Raw genomic sequence first — 10,941 nt, 5'->3', positions numbered from 1 at the left:
TAGGGCGTATGACCGGAAATGTTATCTCTGTTTCTTTTTCCACAACTGCTGCCAGGCAAGCTGACATTTTACTTGCATATTATTTTCTTTTCATATTCTCCGCATGTACAGTTCTTTCATTTTCAATTTCTGTTGACCCACCATGCTGTCGATTCAAAACTTCTTTCTCACCACCAAATAATCTCTAGCCTAGGAATTCTTTGACCCATAACAGTAAAGGAAAGAATTTCCATTTACATCAGCTTTTCTCAATCTCATAATGCCGTCAAAATCAAACATTTCTAATTGTTGTATTGGAGTACAGTCATTGTTGTATTGGAGGAATTTTGTAAAAACACAGTTGTGATGTTCAACTTATTTAAAAATCTTTTATTCCCTTTTTGGAGTAAATCTGTTCAAATGCCGTTTAGAAATATATTTCAGAAGGACATAGTATTAGATTTATTGCGTCCGTTTGTTAAAACCTTAAGTAACTATATTCTGCTGTGATCCAGTTAGAGGAGAGAACCCATTAACCTTACTGTTAGTCTAATTTTGTAAAAGCCCAACCTTTAGCTCCAGAATGAGAATATATAATTTAGTTTAGAGATACGGTGTAAAACAGCCCCCCAAGTTCACGGTGACCAGTTTTCCCGGTACACGAGCACTATCCTACATATGATGGACAATTTACAATTTTGTTTTTACCAAAACTAATTAACCTACAAACCTGTGTGTTTTTGGAGTGTGGGTGGAAACCGAAACCACCTGGGGGGAACCCGCACGGTCACGGGGAGAAGGTTCAAACCCTATACACACAGCACCAGTGGTCAGGATCGAACACAGATCTCTGGCACTGTAAGACAGCATCTCTACAGCTACACCACCGTGAATTTATTTTGATAGATTTTAGAATTTAGCTCAATATTCTAGTAACTACCCAGACCGTTGTGGGACGAATTACAAATGGTGATGACTCAGAGTATTGAAGTGAGATCGACCGACTGACCATATGGTGCCAGCACAACAACCTGGCTCTCAATATCAGCAAAACCAAAGAACTGATTGTGGACTTTGGAAGAGGAAGGTTGAGGACCCACAATCCTGTGTACATTAATGGGATGATGGTGGGGAGAGTCAAAAACTTAAAATTCCTGGTCATGCATATTTCCGATGATCTTTCCTGGACCCAGCACACTGATGCAATCATAAAGAAAGCACCTCTACTTCCTGAGAAGATTACGGAGATTTGGTATGTCAAAGAGGATTCTCTTGAACTTCTACAGGTACACAGTAAAGAGCATACCGACTGGTTGCGTCATGGCCTGGTTCCGCAACATGAACGTCAAGGAGCGGAAAAGACTGCAAAAAGTTGTAAACACTGCCAGGGCCATCACCGGCTCTGACCTCCCCATTATCGAAGGGATCTATCGTAGTCGCTGCCTCTAAAAGGCAGCCAACATCATCAAAGACCCACACCATCCTGGCCACATACTCATCTCACCATTGCCATGGAGAAGAAGGTACAGGAGCCTGAGAACTGTAACATCCGGGTTCAGGAACAGCTGCTTCCCTACAGCCATCAGGCTATTAAAAACTACAACCTCATAAGCTATGAACTACAATAGACTATTATTATTATTATTATAATTATTGCACTGTTATTGTTTGTTTTTTTTTTTCTGAGTTTTTGTTATATTATTTATTATGATTACATATTCTGTTATGCTGCAGCAAGTAAGAATTTCAGTGTTCTATCTGGGACATATGACAATAAAACACTCTTGACTCTTGACTCTTGAATGGTTACACAATTTATTCTACAGAAGTAATTCTATTAAATTCAAGTTCAAGTTCACATTTATTGTCACATGCACCAATTAAGGTACAGTGATATTTGAGTTACCATACAGCTATACAAGTAAAAAAAACCGCAATACACCATAATTTTAACATAAACATCCACCACAGTGGAATCAACATTCCTCACTGTGATGGAAGGCAATAAAGTTCAGTCACCTTCCTCCTTTGTTCACCCGTGGTGGTCGGGGCCTTGAACCCTCAGCACTGCCTCTGCCGACGGTCCGCTGTTCAACCCCTCTCGGCGGGATGATGGAAACTCTAGCATCGGGACAGAACGGAAACACTCCGTGGCCTGGAGCTCCCGAGTCGGCCTTTTCTTACCAGAGACCGCGGCTTCACGGTGTTAAAGTCCACAAGCCCCGCAGTCGGAGCACTTCCAAAGTGATCTTCGGCAAAGGATCGCCAGCTCCGTGCTTGCGGCTTGAAGCTCCAGGCCAGTCTCCAGGAAAAGCCGCACCAATCCAGTTGTTAGGCCGCGGGGAGGGGACGGAGACGTGACATGGAGAAAGATCACATCTCCGTCGAGGTAAGTGACTGAAATCGGTTTACCCCTATTTCCCCCCCCCCTCACTCCCCACGTAAAAACATACCGAGAAACATTAAAGCATACATTTTAGACACACTAAAAATACCAAAAAAAGTCAAAATAACACACAGGCTGCTGGCGAAGCTGCCATCTCGGCACCACCCAATGACGAATATGCTATTACAGTAGCATTTATGACAATTTAAACTTTATATTATTGAAATCTGCACAAGCTCAGGAAAATCATATAAAAATAGCTTCTGGCTTCACTATGAGTTGTCAATGATGAAATATATCTGTATAGATGTACTTGGCTACTGGCAGCAGTTGTGCCTGTGGACAATGATGGAAGCAGAATGTCATTTATGTACATTTTAACTAGATGCTGATGGCAGTTTTAAACTGAGCCCTTACCCTCCTGTATAGCAACGAATAAAGTCCTAGCCTGCTCTATTTCTCCCTATAGCTCAGGGCCTCGATTTCTGCCAACATCCTCGTAAATCTTACCTGTACTATTTCCAGCTTAATGACATCCTTACTATAACAGGGTGACAAAAAACTGAACACAACTCTCCAAATGCATCCTTGCCAACACAATGTACAATTGTAAATAATGACCCAACATCTACACTTAATTCTCTGACTGATGATTGCTAACGTGCCAAAAGCCATTCTTCACCAATCTATCAGTGACGCCATGTTCAGGGAACTATATGTACTTGGACGACATAGTGGCACAGCGGTAGAGTTGCTGCCTTACAGCACTTGCAGAGCAGGAGACCCGGGTTCGATCCTGACTACAGGTGCTGACTGCACGCAGTTTGTCCGTTCTCCCCATTCTTTGATTTCCTCCCACACTCCAAAAAAGATGTACAGGTTTGTAGGTTAATTGGCTTAGTGTAAATGTAAATTGTCCCTTGTGTGTGTAGGATAGTATGCGGGGATTGCTGGTCGGCGTGCACTCGGTGGGCCGAAGGGCCTGTTTCTGCACTGCATCTCTAAACTAAACTTGTGCTCCTAGATTTCTCTGCCCTTCAACATTCTCAAGGTTCCTTTGTGTCCCACTGTGAAGGTCCTGCCCCGCTTTGACTTCCTAAAATGCCATATTTCACACCTATCAGAATGAACCTCCATTACCATTCCTCATGCACTTACCCAGCTGAATAAGATCATGCTGTAATTCTTGATCACCACCTTCACTGACTATGATACCACCTATTTTAGTATCATCTGAAAACTGATGCCTTGTTCACTCTCGTCCAAATCGTTGATACAGATGACAATTTTGTTGATATAGATTGGCAAAATCATTTTATATCAGCACAGCTGTAAATTAATATTTCAGTTTGCTGAATGTTCTCCAGCAATTTTTAGTAATTCATTTCTTATGTTGTCTAACTTTGTCAAGATTTCCCTGAAAATGCTTGCCTATGGCTGCCAAAGCCTGTTATTTTTTATAGTGATGGATTTATAGCTACAAGAACTTGATTCTCTTGATTACTCGGGGTATGACTTCAAGAGAAATAATGAACTGATTCTGTCATGATTTGTCCATTGCTAGCTGATTTAGTGTTAGAGCCCCTGCAAGAGGAAAAGTCCATATCTGACTTGACACCTATCTTTCCATTACTCTTCATTAATTTTGGTGTACATTAAAATATAAACCCTTGGGTTAATCAACATCAGCAAGTGTGGCAAAAAAACTAATTAAAGCTGTAATTTTAAATTAGAAAAGATTGGCAAGATTGTAATATTTTAATATAAATATTTATAAAAGTAAACAGTTTTTTAATTCATTTCTAAGTTTTTGCAGACTATTTTGTTGACAACAAATAAATTACAAGGCTGTGTACCGTTCACCGTTCATTAATTACTTTTTAAGAGATGCATGGTGGGTGGATGTTGGCCTATTGTCAGCTCTTCTGAGATACATTGGCTAAATGCATCGATTTATTCAGATCCTAATGTTATTAAACAATCCAGTTTTTATACATATAACTATTTTCCAGAATTTCATGAACCCAGTGACTAAACAATATTTGCAGTGACTCCAGCACTTTGTGTCAAGCAGTATCTATATTTTGACTGCTCCACTGCAAAATCTCCTCAAGGTATGCCTTCCAGAGATGTTCTTTACCTGCTGAGTTACTCCAGCACTGTGTCATTTTGTGTAAATCAGCATCTGCAGTTCCTTGTTGCTACATTTGCAGCACATTTGACTTACTCTTATCAATTGCATTTGCATTACTATTTGGATGGAAAACTGCTATAGGTGGGAAATACAAACATTGTTGTCTTCTTTCCATGTCATCTTGGAACTGTTTTAGTAGGGCAAGCACTGGTGCATCTTCTCAAGTAATCAGATTCAAGCATACTTTAAGAAGAACACCAGAAATGTGACAGGAAGATTAAATTAACCTATGGATTGTGGAACAGGGATGGAAAAGAAAGATTATCAGAAATGCACCTTTTCCAAAAGACTCCAATTGAAAATCAGGAGAATGAGGTTCCACGTTAACCTTCTGCAATTTATTTGGTGATATTTAAGTTTTATCTTACAATCAAAATCAACTAGTTTGCCTCAAATGGACCAGCTCTAAAATGAGGTGAGTTTAACTTGAACATGGAAAACAGGCCTTTCAATGCATCTGCATGAGAAATCAGGCAATGAGATGTCATTTTCAGGGATGGTAATGTCAGATTGGTGTTTTTCTGAAAGAAATCTGAATTTTCATATGTAACCTCACAGCTGTCCTTTTTTGACCTTGTTCTATGACTTTAAAGTATATCTTTCACGGCTTTATAAAACTTTGGTTACAGCATCTTATTGTTATAGTTGGATAAATGTGGCAGTTCTGGTTGCCACATAAAAGGACTGATGCAATTACATTGGGGAGGGTGCAGTGGAGATTTACCAGGAAGCTGCCTGGTTTGGAATATTGAGAATGATTAGGGTGGGATTATTTTCCTGAGAGCTGATGAGGATGAGGGAAGAACTGACAGAGACATACAAAATCATGGGAGGCATCGTTAGGCGGATGGTAAAAAATATTTTCCTCCATAATATGAAAGTAAACATGCAGGTATAACAGGCAGTTGTACAGCAAAAGAAAGCAAATGGCATGTTGGCCTTCATAGCGGGAGGATTTGAGTATGGGTGCAAGGAGGTCCTACTGCAGTTGTACAGGGCCCTGGTGAGACCACACCTGGAGTATTGTGTGCAGTTTTGGTCTCCTAATTTGAGGAAGGACATTTGTGTTATTAAGGGAGTGCAGCGTAGGTTCACCAGGTTCATCCCTGGGATGGCGGCACTGTCATATGATGAAATAATGCATCAACTGAGCTTATATTCACTGGAATTTAGAAGAATGAGAGGGGACCTTATAGAAACATAAAATTCTTAAGGGATTGGACAGGCTAGATGCAGGAAAAATGTATTGGATATATATTCAGTTGTGCTGCTGCAAGTAAGAATGTCATTGTTCCTTTGCCAGTGCATATGATATATGTATATCTAGCTATTATAATCATACAGGTAAAAATGTCTTGACCATACTTAATTTGAAATGCTAGAACACACTGACCTTGTCATGGTCCATTCATTAGTGTCTTCTTTTGGCAAATAGTTCTAGCTTTATTACATTTATTCATGTATTTCCATTATTTTTTATGATACCCTCAGGCTACAGTTAGACTTGACAAAGTTCAGTCACACATTTTTGCATGCCTTCAATCTTCAGGGGAAAGTGCTATATATATTCCATCAATGCAAATAAAGAGAAGCCAAGTGTAATCCTCTAATGTCACAGCGTCTGACAGTTGTTTCCTAATATGTTCATACCTGAAAGATATGATTTTAAACAATTCAGTTGATCTTCTTTGTTAATAGTATTGAGATACGTCTCATAAGTGACCTCTAGTGTACAAATGGAAAAACAGCTGAAGGTAATGAGACCAGACTAGCCTACCGTCTCAATGGATTGTTTCACTGATAATTCTATTCACTCGATTTCTCCCTCAAATTTAGCCATATCTCTCTTTGATATTACTATTAAAATAAAGCCATGAAAATAACTGTGTTCATCTGCTCCATAATAATCATGTTTCATTTAAAATGAAAGCAATCATATTTATTGCAAAATATTAAGTGGGTTTTCATTTTGGTTGGTTCCATCTTCTATTAAGATAATCGTGTAAGTCTACTGCTTAATGTTCTTATATTTCAATGGTTCAGTTCTTGTAGGGACAATCTGTATGTTAGAAATGTCACATGTACTGCAGCCTTGGTTTGTATATTCACTGATCTGTGCAGCAAGACGAACAAATGCATCTCTTCATAGAATTGGATTCTACTGCAGTGGAATTGTTTTTGTTATATTTCAGTGCCTCATGTCTATATGTCTGTGAATAAATGGTCTGTGGTGAATTTAATAACTGAAATATCCAAGGTTAATTCATACCATCATAACACCATTTGCTTCAGATGAAATAAAGTGAATAAAAATGTTAACTTTGGAAAAAATATAGAAAATTTATAGTTCACAGCAAACGGGGGTATAATTACCTTTATGCAGATTTATTGATATCAAACAGTTCCTCAGAAAGGTTTTCAAAAATGAATGTAATGCCTGGAAAAGATAAACTGTCTGCTTACAACTTTGATGGAAGCGGTGAAATTCGAAATTGAGGTTTATGGTTAGGTTTATTGTCACATATACCGAGGTACATTGAAAAGCTTTGCCTTGCATGTTATCCAATCAAATCAGATAATACTATATGTAAATATAATCAAGTCAAACTCAAGTACAATAGGTCGAGCAAAAAAAAAAAAACAGAGTGCAGAGTGATATGGACCAGATTATAAAGGGAACTCAACGATTAAGAGCAGTGTGCTGCAACTCTTGATACCAGTGGGCATGTTGGAGATCATGAAGGGAGGAACAAAGGGATGCAAGGAGGGGAGTTAAGATGGTTGAGTTTGGAAGTCACAATGGCTTTTGTAAAGGTTTAATTGTGTAACATTTGAAGCAAGCCAGTTGATCTTTTTCCCACCTCTCTGCTCGAACCCCCTCTACCTCAGGATGCAAAGGTATCCTCCTTGTCTTCACTCACTAGCCCTCACATTCAACAGATTATCCTTTGCAATTTCCACCAGTTCCAACAAGATTCCATCACGAGACACATCTTCCCCTCAGTGTCTATCCCTTCTGAACTCTCAAGTCTGCTCTCCATCTGCACCAACCACCCCCCACCATAGTGCATGTTCCCCGTCAAAGCATTCATGAGAACAACAGAAAGTTCAAAAAGAGAAAGGAAACAAATTGCAAAGTATGTAGTGTTGCAACTACAGAGAAAGTACAGATGTTTTTTAAGTACAAGGGCCTCAATGAGGTAGATTGGAAGATTGGGAATATATCCTTAGTTTATGAGAAGTCCATCAGGAGTCTGATTGCAGAGAGCAGGAAGATGTTATTGAATCTAGTGGAGATTACTTACCCGAATACTGTTTTTTGAAGTATTTACTAACCTATTATATTCTATTATGTTATAAGTGAGCTGGGCAGTGGGCAGGTGCTATAAACCTGCTCGGGAAGGTAGACGCTCCCGCCCCCACGAGTCTCGGGCAGATGGGGCTCGTCAGCCTGGGAAGGCAGTCCATCTAGGAGAAGGAAAACTCTGATTTAAAACCTCCACTGCTTTGTGGCCATATCCGGTCATGGAAAAGGCTCCAGGAATAAACCTCAAGAAATTCCGGAGCCCCTAAGGCAGTTTGTCGTTGTCTACAACCTCGCTCTGGCAGCTCCTGCGATGGTGCTGCCAAACTGTAACGGCCCTGCTGTTCCTTTGGATTGATCAGCGATGTAGAGAGGGGGGATGTGCTGCATGAGCAACAGCCTGTCCTCCATATGACATCACCGAGGCTTGCATCCGACCAGGATGCATCACCCATGGTCAGTTATGACCGAGAGGGGCCTACTAGACTACCACTATAAGTGAAAATGAAACTACAGTAGCATCTAACTTATTTTGTTTAATCTTTGCTGCGATGGATGTTTTGCTGCAGAAATACTTACCAAAGGAGTGACTTTGAAGCACATTCTGCTCCTGTTCCCATACTTATCATTGCAGCATGGTGTTGTCTTGCACTATTAATGGGTGTGTCCATTTAAACCTGAAACGCCTGATGCCTGTAGATATCCAAGCAACATGATCTGCAGCTCTGGATATAGGTCTCTGAAAGATTCCGTTATAAGGACTGTTTCCCCTTTCAACAAGTAGCAAAAAATTACATGTACTTGAAAACAAATTAAAAAAAGAAAAATGATGGGGATACTCATCAGGTCAAGGAGCATCTGCAAGAGAGGAACAGAGTTAACATTTCAGTTCTGATGAAGAGTCATTGACATGAAATGGTGACTCTGTGGCTCCTTCCACAGATGATGCCTATGAACCCATCATTTTCAGTTTTTACTTCCCCCTACCAATGTCAATTGAATGTAAGTGAATATTTAATTTGATGCCTGCTTTCTTGTCATGACTATTCAGACTACTGATAATCCAAATATTTATTGAAGCATCAGAATAATACTGAAATAAATACAGATGTTAGTAAAATTACAAATTTTTTAGATAATTGCAATCTCCCAAAATTGGATAGTTTAGAACAAGAGGAATTAGGAGCACGGATTACTAGTGAAGAAATAAAACAAATAATAAACTCATTGAAAAATGGGAAGACCCCAGGACCAGATGGTTTTAGTAATGAATTTTATAAACGATTTCAGGAGTCAATTGTACCAAGATTACTCAATTTATACACGCAGGCTTATACCGAAAATAAACTACCAGAAACTCTAGCACTATCAACAATAACGCTTATACCAAAAAAAGATTTAGATGAACCGGGTTCTTATAGAGCTATTTTACTTCTAAATACGGATCAGAAAATTTTAGCAAAGATTCTAGCTAGAAGACTGAATAATTATATTAACAATTTAATAAATACGGATCAAACGGGATTTATACCCAAAAGACAATCATTTAATAATTTGAGAAGGCTTTTCAATATAATCTACTCTCACAATGAGGACAAAGAAGATATTTCAGTTGTTACGCTGGATGCAGAGAAGGCATTTGATCAGGTAGAATGGCAGTATTTATACAAGGTACTCCAAAAATTGAATACGGGAGAGAATTTTATTAGATGGGTTAAACTACATTACGATAAACCTACGGCAAGAATATTAACTAACAATATGCTATCTCCAAAATTTTACTTATCAAGGGGTAATAGGCAGGGTTGTGCCTTATCCCCATTGCTATTTGCCCTTATGATAGAACCGTCGGGCGAAAAGATTAGAAATCACCCGAATATTCACGGATGTAACACTAAAGACTCTTAGCAAGAATAAAATGTCATTATACGCTGATGATATTCTTTTATATATTACTAATACACAAACGAGTATACCCACCTTATTAACACTAATTGAGGAATTCGGCTCTTTTTCAGGTTATAGAATAAATTGGAACAAAAGCGAAATTATGTCTTTAAAACCACAGGATTCGAGACACTTACTAAAATTCCCCTTCAAAATTGCAACAGAAAAATTCAAGTATCTGGATATTCAAATTACGAGAAGAGACAAATCATTATTTAGTGCCAATTTTATGCCACTATTAAATAAACTGAATGATATGGTTAAATTTTGGAAAACGCTCCCGCTCTCATTGATAGGTAGAATTAACACTATAAAAATGACTTTCTTACCACAATTAATATATTTGTTTCAAGCTATCCCAATATATATTCCAAAATACTTTTTCAAAAAACTAGATTCTACTATCACTCATTTTATATGGGATTACAGAGCACACAGAATTCAACGAAAGCATTTGTGCAAATCTAAAGAAGTTGGGGGTTTATCATTACCTAACTTTATGTATTACTACTGGGCAGTGCATATTAAGAACATAATGTACTGGTCGGATAATTCCACTCAGCAGTTGGAGTGGACAAGAATGGAGAAAGACGAGTGCTATCCATATGATATAGGAATGATCTTGCTCTCACCGATAAAATTGAATAGCATAATATATAAGAAGAATCCAATTATTCACAATACAATAAGAATTTGGAAACAAATAAAAGTATCCTTGAAATTAAATAATCTATCAGTACTAACCGCACTATTGAACAACCCCACATTCAAACCATCTCTCATCGATAAAACATATCAACAATGGGATAGACTGGGGATTAGGAAAGTAGGAGATATGTATGAATTGGGCAAACTGTTATCATTTCAACATTTAAAACTAAAATTTAAACTGAAAGATAATCAATATTTTAAATATATACAGATATGTGACTTTATGAAGAAATATACACATAGATTTCAAACTATATTTTTAGACCCTTTAGAAGAAGCAATGAATATTAAGGCTGATTCACAAAAACTAATATCATACTTTTATAATAATATATTAAATAGTGAATTACCCTCAACAGAAGCACTAAGAGAAGATTGGGAACATGATCTAATGATAAAGATCTCGAAGGATAGATGGGA

At 38.2% G+C, this 10,941-nt stretch overlaps 1 long non-coding RNA gene across 1 annotated transcript; it reads right to left on the bottom strand.

The window, feature by feature from the left end:
- Nucleotides 1-2,709: 2,709 nt before the first annotated feature.
- Nucleotides 2,710-8,384, bottom strand: LOC129699018 (uncharacterized). Its single transcript, XR_008723758.1, has 3 exons — nt 7,865-8,384; nt 6,933-6,996; nt 2,710-6,209 (listed from the first exon to the last, which is right to left on the bottom strand). It is a non-coding gene; the product is annotated as an uncharacterized LOC129699018 (long non-coding RNA).
- Nucleotides 8,385-10,941: the final 2,557 nt, after the last annotated feature.

Source organism: Leucoraja erinacea, chromosome 7 (assembly GCF_028641065.1).
Source record: "Leucoraja erinacea ecotype New England chromosome 7, Leri_hhj_1, whole genome shotgun sequence".
Classification (NCBI taxonomy): domain Eukaryota; kingdom Metazoa; phylum Chordata; class Chondrichthyes; order Rajiformes; family Rajidae; genus Leucoraja; species Leucoraja erinaceus.
This window is presented reverse-complemented; position numbering and strand designations above follow the sequence as displayed.